Source organism: Meles meles, chromosome 7 (assembly GCF_922984935.1).
Source record: "Meles meles chromosome 7, mMelMel3.1 paternal haplotype, whole genome shotgun sequence".
Lineage (NCBI taxonomy): Eukaryota > Metazoa > Chordata > Mammalia > Carnivora > Mustelidae > Meles > Meles meles.
In genome coordinates, this window is record NC_060072.1 from 87,365,334 (window position 1) to 87,371,481 (window position 6,148).

General features: G+C 42.7%; 1 pseudogene; it reads right to left on the reverse strand.

The window, feature by feature from the left end:
- Positions 1-1,915: 1,915 nt before the first annotated feature.
- LOC123947728 lies at positions 1,916-2,072 on the reverse strand (annotated as a pseudogene).
- Between the last annotated feature and the right edge of the window lie 4,076 nt (positions 2,073-6,148).

The following is a 6,148-nucleotide window of genomic DNA, read 5'->3' on the forward strand; positions in this document are numbered from 1 at the left end:
GGAAAACAGGTTAGCATTTCTTAAAAAGTTGAACATACACTTACTTTGTGATGCAGTCATTCTACTTTTAGATATTTACCCCAGAGAAAAGGAAACACATGGGCACACAAAGATTGGTACACAAATGTTCTTAGTTCTTGGAATAGATACTACAATACTATAACGATGGTTGAATCTCAAATAATTATGTTGATTAAAAGAGGCCAAACCATTTGACCATACAGTATGAATACACATATAAAATTTAGAAAATTCAAACTAATCTGCAAAGATAGAAACCAGATCAGTGGCTGCCTAGGGATAAGGGAGGACAAAGGCAGGAAAGATTATGAAGGATCATGAAGGAGTTTGGAGGGGGGATATTGGGTATGTCCATTATCTTGATTATGATGATGGTTTCGGGGCACCTGTGGCTTGGTCAGTTAAGTGTCTGTCTTTGGTTCAGGTCATGATCTCAGGGTCCCGGAATTGAGCCCCACATCGGGCTCTTTGCTCACCGGTGAGTCTGCTTCTTCCTCTCCCTCTGGGAGCTCTCTGGCTCTTACTCTCTCTCAAATAAATAAAAAATCTTTAAAAAAATGATGATGGTTTCATGTCAAAACTCATGAAATTTGAGGCTTCAACTATATGCAATTTGTTATGTATCAATTTTACCTAAGAAAACAATTAAAGCAGAGGCAGTTGGACTGGAAAGAAACCCCTACACTCCTTGTATATATTCACTTACGTGAGTTTTGGTTTGACGGCTCTTTCCCACTAGCATGAAAACTCCATGGAGGCAGGGGCTGTACCTCTTTGCACAAGCACATCTCTAGTGTTTAACATGGAATCTCATGCATATTAGGTACTTGACACGTATTTGCTGAAGAAAGGAGAGAGAGAGAAGAGTTGAGAATACCTCCAAGTTTTAACCTGAGTAAAGGAGAGAAGGTGCTGCTGATAGATATGGAGGAAGCAAACGTAAGGACGGAAAGGAAGCAGAGAAGGAGAAGGAAAGCCAAGTAGTGCTGTGGCAGTAAAGCCAAAGAAAGTGGTGGCTTCAAGGAGAAGGATTAGAAAAAGCCCATTTGATTTTTGGTTTTGGCAGTTAGAAGGGATTAGGGCCTCGAAGAAAATGATTTTGGACAGAATCCAGGTTGTTTTTCCTTCCCCTCCCCTCCCCATACACGAAACTAAAACTTCTTCATACAGTGGAAGTATCCATTTGCTTCACTCTGTCTTCATCTTCACTAGTTGACTCCCGTCCAATCCCTCATTCTCCGTCCCTTGTTCTGTTCTGATAGCCTGACTCTCCTTTCTTGGGTGCCACTCTCATTCTCTAACAATACATTTGCCACAAATCAGCTAGAATGATGGTGTTAAAACACGAATCGGGTCCTGTGCCTCGTTCTCGCACGGACTCTAGTTCCCTCTGTACGCTCATGCTTAATACCCTCCTGTGCTCAAGCTCCGAGGCCCTCAAAGTTTTGTCACATTGTCAGCTGGAATCAGAGGAGGACGGAGTAAGACTCTTAGTTATATATTTCTGCCGAACAAACTACCCAAAACTTTGAGGCTTGAACCAAACAAAAAACTTTATGATCTTATAGTTTCGGAGAGCCAGGCATCTGGGAGAGGCTTAGCTGGGTGCTTCTGGCTTAGCCTCTCTCACGAGGTTGCCATAAAACTCCTGCCTGGGGATCTAGTTCTCAGCAGTCTGGACTGCTTTGAAGAAGCCTCCCTCCCAGGACTGTCAGCACGATCCTCCGTTCCTTGCTAGCTTGTCAGCAAAAGGCCTTAGCTCCTCACCACCTGGGCCATCCCACCAAACTGCTTGAGTCTCCTCCTGACATGGCAGCTGGCCATGAGTGAGCTTAGAGCAGAGAGGATGTCACGGTGTTTTTCATGATTTAGTCTTTCTGGCCATCATCTTTTCTACTTTATTGTATTTGTTAGAAGCAAGTCCTTCTATCCAGCCCACACCAAAGGGGAGGAGAATTACACTTCACCTCTTGAAGAGAAGAGTCTTCAATTAGCAATAATCGCGCCTCGGATAAACCTCATTGGCTACGATACTGCCACTGCGCAAAGCTTGAAGAGAAGAGTCTTAAAGAATATCAGGACCTACTTGAAAACCATCACAATAAGGCCAAGAAAAAAAAAAGTATATCAATGCCTTAAGGATGAAGAAAAGGTTTGATCATCAGTTGTGAATAGCAACACAGGAGTTAATGCAGTGAACAATTGTTATGCATGTATAGTACCTTTCCTATCTGTGCTACGTGACAGGAGGAGGACCAAGACAAGCAGATGGAGAGGCTGGCAGAGGATTTGAGGCTTGGAACCAGCAAGAGAAGAGAAAAATGTGGACATTGGAGGGGTGGGGCATACTCAAGTAATTGACCTGAAGCTCAGGCGGGAGGCCCACAGTGATATGGAAAGAGCTAATTACTTCCAAAAATGAAGCATCTGTGATAAGTCTTTAAGGAAACTGACTTAAAAACTGGGTTCCAGTTTCCTCATTTGTAAAATGGGATTAATCATGTCTACATTATCTTCTTACTATTATGCAAAGTGAAACATTGAAAATTACTTCAAAAAGAGTAAAGCATTCGTCTAATAATCTTTTATTATCACTGCTTTCCAAAGTTAGAAGGGACTGAATCAATATTAAAAAATATTGCAAGTTATATTTTTAGGTATTTCTTTTCTCCTCCCAGTCTTCAGTAATAATTGCCCATAATGCTGAGGTTGGGAAAAAGAAAACTCAGTTTTCTTCATTCCTGTCCTTTCGGTGTCAATGGATATGCAAGTAAGATCTGGGAAGCGAAAAGCCTCCTCCTGAATTTTAAACAGAATATTAAATGCTCACACACACTTATAAGTGATGGTGCGGATTTTAATGTCCTTTATTCCTGTGAGCTGCTTATTCTCATAACCACTGGGCAGAACAAGGTCGGTGCATTTGAGATCAGAAGGAGGTATCGAGGCTGTAAAAGTAGAAAAGGAGAGGTGTGAGATACAGAAAAAAAGACCTCAGGGAAGCCATGTTTATCTCTACTTGCTGGGAAACCACAGTGTTTCCCCTAAGGTTGAATGTAGACCAAGGGCCTCAAGTCATTCCCAGATTGCCCCCCTTCCTGTTCTCCTCTTCATCCTTGCCCTAGACTGAGGAATTCAGGCTGCTTTCCCTCTCTTTAACTTTGTCACATTCTCCTCCCCAACTTCTGGAATGTAGAACCTATTGCTATCTTCCCACCTTCCTCCCCACCATCTTATACACCCCAGCGCTGCAAGTCAGGTAAAACTGTCATTTTCTTTCAAAGGTTTTATTAAATTCACACACACACATACACACACAACTTCACAAAAGTATATTAACAATACATGTCAATTTTACAATGACAGGCAGTATAGCTTAATGATTGGGAATACGGGCTTATACCCCTTAATCCCCTTCACCTATTTCCTACCCCCCACACCCCCACCATGTTCTTCATGTTCTTTATTGTCAAATATGTCATTCCTGGCTAATGTTATATCTCCTACCAGGAGAAGATACAGTAATACTGTAAATACGATGCATGGCTCTTTGGAAACTTTTTATATTGAACCAATAAATATATTCTTGTCTCTGTAGTTCTTCTACACTATTTATTTACTCCTGGCTATATGACACCATATCATTTGTCATGTTGCCCTTGACTTTCTCAAAAATTATTACTGTGCTTTGTTGATGATGACCACAAATGGAAATCTTACCCAGAGTATGAGGAAATTTTGAACAATAATTTTTTGTATGGTCATGCTAAATTTTCATTCAGAATTTTATGCCAGAAACATAGACCAACACCTGTTCCAATCATGTCTTCTCTTGTATTCTATAATCATAGCATTCCCAGACTAATTTCTTTCAATGTTGACCGCATCCCTATCTTCCATACACCACCAGCAACAGGGAATATATGTGGGGAGATCCACAGGTGCAGCAAGAGGGCTGAGGCCATTTGTGCATGCCTCATATGGCACGACTTAAGACTGACATGGGAAGGGCATTTTATCACCACATCATTTTGAAACAAAAGAGGACAGCAGTTGGAAAGGGCCTATTGGTATTGTGAAGTGACAGTCTCAAAAGCACCTCACAATGATATTGGAGGAGAAGGTGGGGCTGCTCCCAGATGACTGCCTGATATGTGTCCCAGGGACTTTGGAGGGAATGGAGTTACTGCCCTGGGTGCCAGTGGTGGATTAGACAGTGGGGCAATGGTATGCAGTGATGCACAAGAGAAAAGATGCCGGCTGCCTCTCTACTGTCCTCTGGCACTATGAACCACCAGTAGCTCCACAGTCAGAACACTGAAAAGAGAGGGTCAAGGCAGGGACCCATACATAGGACTCAAGTCCAAGGGCTCGGGAAACTCTGTTCGTAGCCCAGAGGCCTGACCTCATCTTCCATGTGACTGCAGATAAGCTTATCAGCATCATCCCAGAGACAATCTCACCTGATTCCCCAAAAGGAATACTGTGCTGGCCAGAAAGAGTAGTTGGCTCATCAGGATGCCCTGTTAAAATTGAGACCTGGTCTCAGGGCCTTGGGATGACCCCATAGACATGAGTTCCAGAGTTTCTCAGGCAACATGGAATTAGAGAATGCCATGGAGGAGAGAAACTGGGGCCAGGGCTCTTTCAGGGACTGGTCTGGGCTCCTCTTAATAGCACTGCTAGCTCTGGCTGGTCCCAGGCATATAAGGGATACCTAGAATATTTACAGGAAGGCCCTCCAAAACTGAGGCCCTCAGGGCCACAGGATCCAGGGCAAGAGCCTGGGAATAGGGTGTTATTTTAAGGAAGTGATTGCTATGTGATTTATGAGGTTAAGTTTTAAAGAGAGTTTCTATCTAATTCTCATTACTGGGATTTCTCACTCTGGAAGAGAAGAAGCCACTTCTCTTGCTATAAGAGCAAGAAAAGGTTTGATCATTTCTTGATCAAACAGCCCTAAGGAGGAGCCCACATGCAGAGGAACTCAGCCTTCAAGTTAACAGCTTCAAGCAGCCCTAAGGAGGAGCCCACATGCAGAGGAACTCAGCCTTCAAGTTAACAGCTAGGACCTAATTGTCAGCAATAGGAGTGAGCTACCTTGGAAGCAATTCTTCCAGCCCCACTCAAGCCTTTGGATGACTACAGGCCCTGCTGACATCTAACTGCAACTTCATGAGAGACCCTGAGCCGGAAGGGAATGAATAATTTGTCACCATTGGATGAGTAACCTCTATTGGTCAATACTGAACAGACCAATCCCTTAGCAACTTAATTCTTCTAGGCAGAGAATTCAACACTAGTATGACAAAAGTTTTCTTGTGCCTTAACTATGGCATGGAATAGAGCTGCTGCACTAGTACAAAGGTAAAAACCTCTGCAGCAACTTGTGTGGACTGACCACCAGGAAGCAGGTAGGCCCCGTTCCCAAGCACTTTAGCCCAAGAAATGTGGCAGACGTTAATTAGGGTGGGGTGGGGAGAGAAACCCTAAGGAAGACAATAATATATTTTCACCCACTCTGATGGAATGAGATTCAGAGTAAATATTAGGTTGTACTGTAGAAAGTAAAATTATATTTATTGCATACCCAAGTTTGGGTACCGAGAATCATATCCTGTACATTTGTATTCTTTACTGAAAGGATAACTGTTCTAATCCTTCTAGGAGGATAGATTCTGATCTCATCTCCACTCTTCCAATGCTTAATCTACGTTTCTTCCCTACTTTGCCAAAACTTTTTCAGTCAGAGGCCTGTTTCCTCATCTATAAAATGAGAGGCAGGGGTAAATCTGTATTCTGTGCAGCCTAAAAAATATGCAATTGTGGGGCTGTATTTAGGAAATAGAATATGAGGGATGCCTGAGTGGCTCTGTTGGTTAAGCGTCTGCCTTTGGCTCAGGTCATGATTCCAGAGTCCTGGAATTGAGTCCCACATCAGGCTTCCTGCTCAGTGGGGAGCCTGCTTCTCCCTCTGCCTGCTCTGCCTGCTGCTCCCCCTGCTTGTGCTCTCTTACAAATAAATAAAATCTTTAAAAAAAGAAATAGAATATGAAGTTATATAATAGTCAATATTTATTTATAATGAGAAAAAGCATTGTCTATTTTAAGATGCTGACAAAACTAA